The sequence below is a fragment of the Salvelinus sp. IW2-2015 genome, unplaced genomic scaffold, assembly GCF_002910315.2.
Source record: "Salvelinus sp. IW2-2015 unplaced genomic scaffold, ASM291031v2 Un_scaffold2333, whole genome shotgun sequence".
Lineage (NCBI taxonomy): Eukaryota > Metazoa > Chordata > Actinopteri > Salmoniformes > Salmonidae > Salvelinus > Salvelinus sp. IW2-2015.
Genome location: NW_019943658.1, coordinates 162,978 through 174,628, shown reverse-complemented (window position 1 = coordinate 174,628; position 11,651 = coordinate 162,978). Strand labels below are relative to the sequence as shown.

General features: G+C 43.6%; 1 long non-coding RNA gene across 1 annotated transcript; it reads left to right on the top strand.

Moving 5' to 3' along the window:
• Positions 1-4,203: 4,203 nt before the first annotated feature.
• On the top strand, positions 4,204-6,272 carry LOC139025172 (uncharacterized). The gene is made up of 3 exons (XR_011476630.1): positions 4,204-5,188; positions 5,267-5,303; positions 5,384-6,272. It is a non-coding gene; the product is annotated as an uncharacterized lncRNA (long non-coding RNA).
• Positions 6,273-11,651: the final 5,379 nt, after the last annotated feature.

The window sequence follows — 11,651 nt, the reverse complement described above, 5'->3', positions numbered from 1 at the left end:
AACAATCCATCAGGCCCATGAGGTCTACCTGTGTCGACTCTAAAGCAACCGGAAGTGGTTAAAATCACTCTAAAAGTGTTTTGCCATACCCAACCTGCAGTTTGAGAGAAATAGTGCATTCAACCCTGTGTAAATCAGTCAGTTCTTAACGTAAAGACTTAAAACTCAGGATTCTGTAAAAGCATACCCCATTCAGGATATGTGTTTACTTTTAGCTTCCTGTGCCAACCGGAAGTGCCATAATTGGGGTCAAAGGGGCTGTTTCGAAGGGTTAAAACAGTCAGATCTTTCCAAAACTTCATGTGAGATTAGGCAGCCCTCATGAACTGTAAATCAGTCATTCATCCCATCAGATTTCCAAGAAAAACTCACACACAAACAGCAAGGATGGAGTGACACATTGTGGGGCTTAGAGACAATCGAAGACAGGTTCATAAGGCATTCATAACCCACATAGGCTTCAGGTTGAATTTAGAGGAGAAGGCAATGTATTCCTATGGGGAGAGATGTCATTGTAAACTGTGAGATAAAAAAAACTGTTTTCACTGTTAAGAGTTAATGCCACATGGTCAAGGTTAGGCTTGCACAGATCGGGAGGACCGCAGGAACGTTTCTGAGGTCGAATTGTGCTTCTAACCCTAACTGTTCTCCCGCTGTCACCCAAAAGCACCTGCAATTTAGGGCCAGGCTTCATTATGGGCCTACTTTTTTTCATGGTTGCTGAGCTCAGACCGAGCTAGCTACGATCAGGCTGGGCATCTCGTTGAACTCGGCACAGCCTAGAGATTATGGTAGTGCCATTGCAGGCTCTGTGTCTTTTGATCTATTTATTCAAGGGACAACCAGTTATCCTACACCTAAAGCTGTTTGTTATACACATTCATTAAGTAAAATAAAACAGCATTTGTATAGTTCCAATGACTTAATTCTGGCATTTTACTAATTTGAACTTTTTGACTTTGTTTCCTAGGTAAATTATAGATATATTCTCCACACTTCATTAAAAGGAACCTACTCCTATGTCCCAGCAACAAAAGAAACGGGCTCGCATGCCTCTTCAGCAGAAYCAACCATCCACAATGACTCGGCAGAAGCAACCAGCCACAATGCCTCAGCAAGTGTGACGASTGGCGCAAATACCTTASGTGAAGCAACCGGCTCTCGTACCTCAGCAGCAGAAGCAACCAGGCACAATGACTCGGCATAAGCATCCGGCCAAAATTTCCATCAGAAATCACCTGCTTGACTCGCATTACAAATACTTCGACAGCAAATTTACACAAGATTTAATCCAGCCTTGTTAAAACTACACCTTGGCATCACGTCTTTGTATTATTAGCCTTTCATGTTCAGTCATATAACCAGACTATACCTACAGACAGTTAATGTACTGTCACATGCCTCTGTTGATATCTATTTCCCATACCTCTGTCTTTCTCTTTGTCTTTCTCTTTGTCTTTGTCTTTGTCTTTCTCTTTCTCGCTCTTTCTCTCTCTCTCTCTCTCTCTCTTTCTCTCACACACACAGACAGACGGACGGACTGACGGTCTGTACCAGTCAGAGGTGAAGGGGCACATCCTGCTCTTCATCAACAGGGGGAGTGGTGACTATGAAGTGCTCAAAGACCGGCTAGGTCAGGAGCTCTGGCCCCATAATTCGTTGAAAAGGTGAGAGCAGGCAAGCAGCTACTGGACCTGAAAAGAGCGACTCACCAAAACCTCTATTATATTGGCTATTTGATTCAGATCTTAAGATAATGTCCCTAATCCACTATTTGGAACAAGTTATTTTGAATCAACTCTTTAATTGCAGCTTGAATTGAATTTGTAAATTGATTAATTGGAGTCAGATGTTTTGAACTGCTCTGTGAACTGAGAAAAACCCTTACCAAATGCAGGAGATAAGGAACTGCCCATCAACAAAATTCATATATATATGAACTACTTTTGACATTGGTCTCGTCCAATAAAACCACAGATTTTAGTTTTGGTTGCAGAATGTTTTGCTACGTTGTGCCCTACGAACATAACTATGATTTATTTTTCACAGTTCCTGTTTGTGCTGGTAAACAGGGTGAAGTCAATGAAAAATCTCTGTGCTACTTCGGCCTGATGTCACGTGACCTTCCCGGGTGGGCATTTACGACGGCTGTCAGACATGAAATGGCTCATGCCCGAGGGAAGATAATAGGGCCTGGAGGGTCTAACAGAGAAAGAAGAGTGGAATCTGTCTTCAGAAAAAATAGCAGTTGAGGATTTCAAATGCAATCACAAAGAAACAACAAATACAATAGAATATGATGCAGTATACTACAATACAATACATCTTTGTGTATTTTCATGCAAATGCTACATTTAAGTGCAGACTTGTGTTCAAAAACATGTGTATTTCAGTATCTGGGTTAAAATATCTGGGTTAAAATACAAATTGTATTATTTGACAGTATTTTCAAATACTTATTTAATTGCGTTGGAGTGTATTTGAGTGTGTGAATTTGAGTTTTTCAAACACTTTCCAAGTGTATTTCCAAATATGTCAAAACATTTAACTACTTATGTTTCAAATAAAAGATCAGAATACTTATTTTGAATGTACGTGAAATGAATTTAAATATTTAAATAGTATTTGAACCCAGGTCTGATTTAAGTGACATATATTTGCGTTCCAGTTATAGTAGGCCAGCCTACAGCAGTGGAAGAGGGGAGTGAGTGCAGATTTCTAGACATTAAGGGCCGTACAATAAAGTAAAGAAGGATTGGAGCACTTGGGGTGAATATAAAAGAACAGAATGTCTGCCTGCTGTGCTGAAAGAGACAGGAGAAGAAAAGGAGATTGGAATTTTCAAGGCACAGACTTGAAATCAAGTATAATGTCAGAGATGGAATGCAAAGCGGAAATATCAGTCGGAATAGGGAAAACACGATATGGTTAAGGGGGCTGGAGATATAAGCATAGCTATCTAAAAAGTTGCATTCGAGTTTATGTGTTTGTGGATGTGTACTGCAATCAAAGTTGAGACAACATTGGAAAAAAATGCTTCCATAAAGGAGGGTAGACGGTCAGAGGATGATGAGATGGGTAGTTGTCTTGTGTTTTATTTCATCCACATGAGGGAGACATGGAGATAGTGGTCACCTTCGAGCTGATCACTATTGTCAAAACTCTGCAGAAACTCCAAGTTTCTGCAATTGCTCTTCACCAACTTCATCCTGCAGCCATCACCTGTCATGTGGGGGCTCCATTGTCAACCAATCATTAGTGTTTTTGTTTGACCCACGCGAACAAAAATATGACTGAAACAGGAACCAATATGCTGCAGTTAATGAAAACGACATTAGTATCCGACTTTTGGTTGTCGCAGATGCACCTCTCCTGACTTTACTTCTTGACTTTGGTCTACAGTCAGTTGCTTTAGCCCTGCCACTCAAACGAGCCCTAKTATATGTTTGCCTCTGAAAAATTAAAGACTCAGATCATCAAAAGCATAAGTGTGTGGTGTGTTTGCATAATGTGAGTGTTTAATTGGCGTCTGTCAATTCAGAATTTGTCCAAGATGTTGCACTATGTGCAACTGAAACATGTTAACCATCTACTGTTGCTATGCTGAATGAAACACACTGTTTAAAAGAAGGCATGTGTAAAATAATGGTGCCTAACTGCTCATTTAGTCTCTAATCTTCAAATGAACCAAGTGAATTTTGTACAAGCAATAATTTAAACCGATCAATGAAGTGCCAAGAACCAAATGTGTTTCCACTTTAGAGCAGGTGGTCAAACTCATTCCATGGAGGGCCTAGTGTCTGTAGGTTTTTGTTTTTTTCCTTCAATTAAGACTAGACAACTACTGTAGGTGAGGGGAGTAATTAGTGGCCTTAATTCAGCAATCAAGTACAAGGAAGGAGCGAAAACCACAGACACTCGGCCCTCCGTGTAATGAGTTTGAAGTGTGCTTTAGAGTAAGGGCTGTCAAACCTGTCAGGAACTCAATTAGAGAATCAACCACACCTGAGTAAAATTCTGAATATCCCAAATCAACCCCTAGCCCCTACACCTACCACTTAGTCACTTATGGGCATTTGAAACGATCAGATAGGTTATAGCAATATGGTAATTGCTTCACCTTCTGCCTTCTGATAGGCTGGATGCAATTATGGCCATATTGCTTATACCTATTCAATCATTTCTGATTCACAGAAGTGTTTAGGCCAGGGTGTAGGATTTAGGGGTCAATTTGGAATTAGGAATCAAATGTAGTTCAGGGGCTTACAGCTGTCCTTAATTAGCCAATGACATTAGAAGGGTCTGGGATTTGTTTAAATGGAGCAACCAAAAAGCCTGCCAGATACAACAAAAGGGATATTATGCTAGGGCTTATACCGGCCATTAGTTCTGATTACTGGGGAGGTTTAGAGGCGCAAAATGGCTGTGATGATTGGAATCGCTTTCAGGTAGATTTTTAAAAGGATTGATCTAGTTTGTGTCCCTTGTCCTTCAGGTGTTCCAGGTAGCTATGTTTATAACAGACTTTCAACCAACCGCTGAACCGCAGAAGCAACCGACCGCCATTCCCCAGCAAGTGTGGTATCCAGCTCAAAAGCCACAGCTGTGGAAGCAACCGACCGCCATGCCCCAGCAAGCATGGTATCCAGCTCAAAAGCCCCAGCTGTGGAAGCAACCGGCCGCTGAACCTCAGCAGCAAATTGTCAGACGCATCAGCAATGTGGCATCCAGGTCAAATACCGCAGAAGCAACCGGTTTCTGAATCGCAGCAGAACGAACCGGCCACCATACCTCAGCAAGTGAGGTATCCAGCTCAAATGTCCCAGCAGCGGAAGCAACACACTGCCATGCCACAGCAGCAACTGATCCCCATGCCTCAGCAATTATGGCATGTAGCTCAAATGCCCCAGAAACAACTGGCCCCWATGTCTCMGCAGAAGCACTACGARAGCACTGAAGATRGTGCCTCTGSTAGYTCTCAGGCCAGCATYGTTGAACAGTCGGGTGTCATCCCAATCTATTCCTACAGTTCCAAATCGCGCTACGAGAATGGCAGAACTGTCTTCTCCCAAACCCACTWCACTCCTTGGGAGGCTATGCCTGTTGACAGTGGAGATGCTCCCAAGGACAGTTATGTTGGCATTGGTGCACCAAGCATATATCCACCACTAGTGAAGGATTCTGCAAGGTAATGGGCAACTTTAACCTGCTCTGAACGTTGCTCTGAATTTGAAGTCCTTTGTACTAACCATAGATCTATCAATAGGAAAATGTAATGGATTCATCCTCTAGAAGCTCTAATGGTGAGAATTGTTTTTGACATTGGTTACTTAACATTCTGTGTTGCTGACACTGCAGTTCTTTCTGCTTTTGTTTTGACCAGGAAGTTGCTGGTGCTCTTGCTGCTCTARCATGATGGAATACATAAACAATTTCTTTCAAAAATGCCTTGTCTCTTTGAAATAATGGTTCTCGTGTCCATTGCTTGCTAATTGAGAACAGGTGGTGTGCAGTCTGTAGTAAGGACTGTTCAGTAATTCTTTGGTTTTCTGATATTTTACCTTTGCTACTGGTTGTTCAAAATAAAAGCTTGGGTCTACATGAGAACATTTGTCAAGGGGTGAGTTGTCAGACATTGCTCATATGTTCGTACTTAGATGTAGGCATGCTTTGTAAACAGTGAGACTGTCTTCAACCTCAGTCTAAGTGTTGGTGAGTAAGCTAACATATAGGGAATTGTTTTTAGTTGTCAGACCATGGCTCATTTAGCTATAGAATTGAGTGACCTTTTGGTTTCAAACTTGCATTTGGCCTTATACTATAGCCCATACCACAAATGGCAAAGAGGCAAATCAGTTTAGCAGTGTCTGTTCCATATCTGGTGATGGCTCAAATGTTATTTTGGACACTTCAACCCCTGTGGCACATCTACCTCCATACTTCTGTTTGTATGGGTTACCTTCAGATGCGTCTTACAATTGTGGGGTCATAGAGGGAAACTTAACTATGTTCGGGAGTCAATTTTCCATAATGGTCATAGTTTGTAGGCCAAACCGTTCTGACGCTATAGATGTTTTTAGACTGCTTTTTTTCGAACACCACTGTAGCTCGGCCCCTGTCCACCGCAGATGCGTAAGGGCGACAGGCGGATGCAGTGGATTGAGACGGCAGCCCATTCAAAACGTTCTATCTTCAACTGGATTTTGATGGGCCTTTGACGTGCCTCAATACTCTTCACCRGTGGCCATTCCCCCTAGTCCATTTATTGTACCTCAGGCTCCTATAGAATGGATTCGGTATTTGATTTTTACGATGCCTGGAACGGTTTAAACTATGAATTAATAAATATATTTWGTACTGACTGTCTTCGATCATGTACATTTTTCTTAACCAATTATTAATCTAACTGCGTAGTATGAGAATTTAGCCCTTAAATGGATCCATTAAGTTCCAAAGAGGAAGCTGGTAGGCACTAGCATAACAGTTTAGCTAGCATAAGATGTCACCCAGAACCTTTGGATAACTTCACATATTTGCCTGTTGTAGTTGACTGTTTGGCCACAGACTCATGAACATGAATGAAATTGTATATGCATTGAATTTGCTGTTTGACAATCTCTTGTCTAGTGTACTTCAACAGACAACTTCATTTCATTTGTCACAATATGGAATTTTTGGACACAATCTCAATGTGTCTGCAGCCTTTTTGCACAACACTTTTCTACCGGACTACTGAGGTTGCCCCTGCAAAAGCCCCTGGCAGGAACTTCATTAGCCTGCATTCAAATGTGAACTTGATTCAGCTCACCCAGTGCAATGGATAGTTAGATTTCCCTCTATAAAACTATTGGATTGGTCCATGATCCTCTAGACCCAAATTGCTATATACATATATCTATCCTACCCTGCCTTTCTAAGGTCTTCGAAAGACAAGTCAACAAACAGATTACTGACCATTTCGAATCCCACCGTACCTTCTCCGCTATGCAATCTGGTTTCAGAGCTGGTCATGGGTGCACCTCAACCACGCTCAAGGTCCTAAATGATATCGTAACCACCATCGATAAGAGACATTACTGTGCAGCCGTATTCATCAACCTGGCCAAGGTTTTCGACTCTGTCAATTACCACATTCTTATTGGCAGACTTGACAGCCTTGGTTTCTCTAATGATTGCCTTGCCTGGTTCACCAACTACTTCTCTGATATAGATTTCAGTGTGTCAAATCGGAGGGCCTGTTGTCCGGACCTCTTGCAGTCTATGGGCGTACCACAGGGTTCAATTCTCGGGCCGACTCTTCTCTGTATACATCAACGATGTCGCTCTTGCTGCATGTGATTCCCTGATCCACCTCTACGCAGACAACACCATTCTGTATACATCTCACCCTTCTTTGGACACTGTGCTAACTAACCTCCAAATGAGCTTCAATGCCGTACAACACTCCTTCCGTGGCCTCCAACTGCTCTTAAACGCTAGTAAAACCAAATGCATGCTTTTCAACCTTTCGCTGCGAGCACCCGCCCACCATCACTACTCTGGACGGTTCTGACTTAGAATATGTGGACAACTACAAATACCTAGGTGTCTGGCTAGGCTGTAAACTCTCCTTCCAGACCCAAAATTAAATCTAGAATCGGCTTCCCATTTCGCAACAAAGCCTCCTTCACTCACGCTGCCAAACATACCCTCGTAAAATTTACTATCCTACCGATCCTCGACTTCGGCGATGTCATTTACAAAATAGCTTCCAATACTCTAATACTCAGCAAACTGGTTGCAGTATATCACAGTGCCATCTGTTTTGTCACCAAAGCCCCTTATACCACCCACCACTGCGACCTGTATGCTCTAGTCGGCTGGCRCTCGCTAAATATTATTCGCCAGACCCACTGGCTCCAGGTCATCTATAAGTCTATGCTAGGTTAAGCTCCGCCTTATCTCAGCTCAATGGTCACGATAACAACACCCACCCGTAGCACACGCTCCAGCAGGTATATCTCACTGGTCGTCCCCAAAGCCAACACCCCTTTTGGCCGCCTTTCCTTCCAGTTCTCTGCTGCCAATGACTGGAATGAATTGCAAAAATCGCTGAAGCTGGAGACCTATATTTCCCTCACTAACTTTAAACATCAGCTATCTGAGCAGCTTACGATCGCTGCAGCTGTACACAGCCCATCTGTAAATAGCCCATCCAATCTACCTACCGCATCCCATATTGTTTTATTTACTTTTCTGCTCTTTTGCACACCAGTATTTCTACTTGCACATCCTCATCTGCTCATCTATCACTCTTAATTTGCTAAACTGTAATTACTTCACTACTATGACCAGACAGGACTGGCAAAAAGTGCTCTTCCCTGAAAGAGTCGCAGTTTTGTTCTCACCAGGGGTGATGGTCGGATTCGCCGTTTATCGTTGAAGGAATGAGTGTTACACCGAGGCCTGACTCTGGGCGGAATCGATTTGGAGGTGGAGGTCCGTCATGTCTGGGGCGGTTTCACACAGCACACAGCATCATCGGACTGAGCTTGTCACTGCAGGCAATCTCAACGCTGTGTGTTACAGGGAAGACATCCTCCTCCCTTATGTGGTAACCTTCCTGCAGGCTCATCCTGACATGACCCTCCAGCATGACAATGCCACCAGCCATACTGCTCGTTCTGTGCGTGATTTCCTGCAAGRCAGGAATGTCAGTGTTCTGTCATGGCAGGCGAAGAGCCCAGATCTCAATCCCATTGAGCACGTCTGGGACCTGTTGGATTGGAGGGTGAGGGCTAGGGTCATTCCCCCTAGAAATGTCCGGGAACTTGCAGGTGCCTTGGTGGAAGAGTGGGGTAACATCTCACAGCAAGAACTGGCAAATCTGGTACAGTCCATGAGGAGATGCACTGCAGTACTTAATGCAGCAGGTGGCCACACCAGATTCTGACTTCTACTTTTGATTTTGTCTCCCCCTTTGTTCAGGGACACATAATTCCATTTCTGTTAGTCATGTCTGTGGAACTTGTTCAGTTTGTCTCAGTTGTAGAATCTTATGTTCATACAAATATTTACACGTTAAGTTTGCTGAAAATAAACAGTTGACAGTGAAAGGACGTTTCTTTTTTTGAGGAGTTTATATTAACTTCAGTTGCAGTGAAATTATAAAAATGTATCTTTAAATTGTTTTGGGAACAGGAGTGGAAAAATATTTATCAGCGTCTCGGGGAAAATGCAAATGCACGTGTAATGTGTAAGCAGACAGCATTTCAACCACATAAAATACACACCCAAGACTACAACTACAATTCTCAGCTTTCCATTTCCTTAAAATCTGTCAGAATTTCCATTTCCTTAAAATCTGTCAGAATTACATTTGGCACAGGACCAATGTTTCCACTGTGTTCTAGCATGCTACCTGGTACTTAATTTTACCTGTTAAGATTACTAATGCATTCATTCTATCAACGTAAGACATTTGTGAGCACTACTTTAGTCTTCTGRGGCWACAAGTTRWSAMRRRARRSWRSMTGYATKWAWYWAWMKWTRRYWRAYRRMYKRCCTAMYKWAWGTAAGCAGAAACCTGTCTAAATTAGGGGTGAAAGTAGCCGTTAAGCTCAGTTATGGTGGATCAAACTGAGCAGGTAGCCCACTTTAAATTGATTTGTTTGACAGAGTCAGACAACCAACGAAACGGAGCCTGTGCATACCACAAAAACAGAATTCAGAGGTTTACATGCCAAGCAGCCCATCTCCGGGGTACAACAGCTTTCTTCAGTTGTTTAATGTAAACACAAATAAATACTTCAGTATATCCGAGTAGGAATATTTATGTAAACGTGTCAGTGGCTTTAACTAGAGCCAATCTTGGGATTTGTCAACCAGCAGCAAAGATAAAATAATTATATATTTGAAATCCAAAAGATTAGGACTGTGAACCACACCCTTTTACTACAAATTGTGACTACGCAACCAACAAGCCAAAGGTAGACATTAAACACAGTATTTCAAAACACAAGGAGGACTTTTAAAGGTACAATATTTTATTGTTTTACAAGTAATGCAGGGTAGCATGAGCAGCAGCAACTCCCTGGCCGACGCAAAAGCATACAGTGGAAAGTGTCAGCAAAACTCGGAATTGTCATCCAAAGGATGAATCTACCATTGCAATTCTGTTGTAGATTTTACAGTTTACATTAAGTCATTTAGCAGACGCTCATCCAGAGCGACTTACAAATGCAGTTGCATTCACCTGTATGCATATGCAGTGGAACAACCACTTTACAATAGTGCATCAACGTCTTTGTTAAGGGGGGGGGGGGGTTAGAAGGAGTTACTTTATCCTATCCTAGGTATTCCTTAAGAGGGGGGGTGTCAGGTGTCTCCGAAGGTGGTGATTGACTCCGCTGACCTGGCGTCGTAGGATTTTGTTCCACCCATTGGATGCCAGGAGCAGCGAACAGTTTTGACTGGGCTGAGCGGGAACTGTACTTCCTCAGAGGTAGGGAAAGCGAAGCAGGCCAGTCATGGTGGATGAACGCAGTGCCCTTGTTTGGGTGGATAGGCTATCAGAGCGCTGAAGTGTAGCGAGGTTGCACGTTCCCCTGCACAGCTCGTAGGCAAAGCACCATGGTCTTGATAGCGGATGCGAGCTTCAACGGGAAGCAGTGGAGAGAAGCGAGGAGGTGCGGGGTGACGGTGAGAAGACTTGGGAAAGCTTGAACACCCAGAGCGGGGCTGCCGGCGTTCTGGATGAGTTGTAGGGGTGTAATGGCACAGGCAGGGAGCCCAGCCAACAGCGAGTTTGCAGTAATCCCAGACGGGAGATGACAAGTGCCTGGATTAGTGACCTGCGCCGCTTCCTGCGTGAGGCAGCGGGTCGTGACTCTGCGAAGGGTGTTGGAGGAGCGGGATGAAGCCTCAGGAAGCGGGGTTACCGCCGTTGAGTTAGTGAGAAGCGACAGGGTGTTGGTCCAGGATCACGCCAAGCGTTCTTAGCACTCTGGAGGAGGACACAATGGAGTTGTCAACCCGTGATGGCGAGATCATGGANAGAGAGAGATTAAACAGTAGCAGCAGGAGAGAGTCATTTGAATAGATGCACTGCAGATATTGTTGATCTTGTCCGTCCGACCACACATGAACAAGGGAATCTACATTAGGAGAGCCTGTTTCTGTCCTGCCTTGACTTTGGTGCAGGGTATGTGATGTCCATAGCCTCTCTTCGTTGCAAAGCTCCCTGATTCTTCTCAAAAAAGATAAGTTTGTCTAGCGTTGTCCAGTCCAGGTGGTGCTTGTAGAGGCAGACCATCTATGGGAGGAAGGATGTCAGCGTTGTCCAGTCCAGGTGGTGCTTGTACAGGCACACCATCTATGGGAGGAAGGATGTCAGCGTTGTGCAGCAGCTGAAACCTTGGTCTGACTGAGTCCCAACGCTCCTTGGCGACATCAACACCAGGCTCCAGAGCATCGAAGCTGTAAAACAGGAATAACATAAAAAAGACATTACAACCTTGCACAACATAAATTCACGTCCAAGTTTAGATAAGAAGAATAACCTCATACAATGCAAGGAAAAATGACATTCACCTGAAGTGCTGGTACTGCTTGATCTGTGGCAGCGCCTGAAGTACCGAGTCAGGTGTTGTTGCCAGCCATAACATTCCACC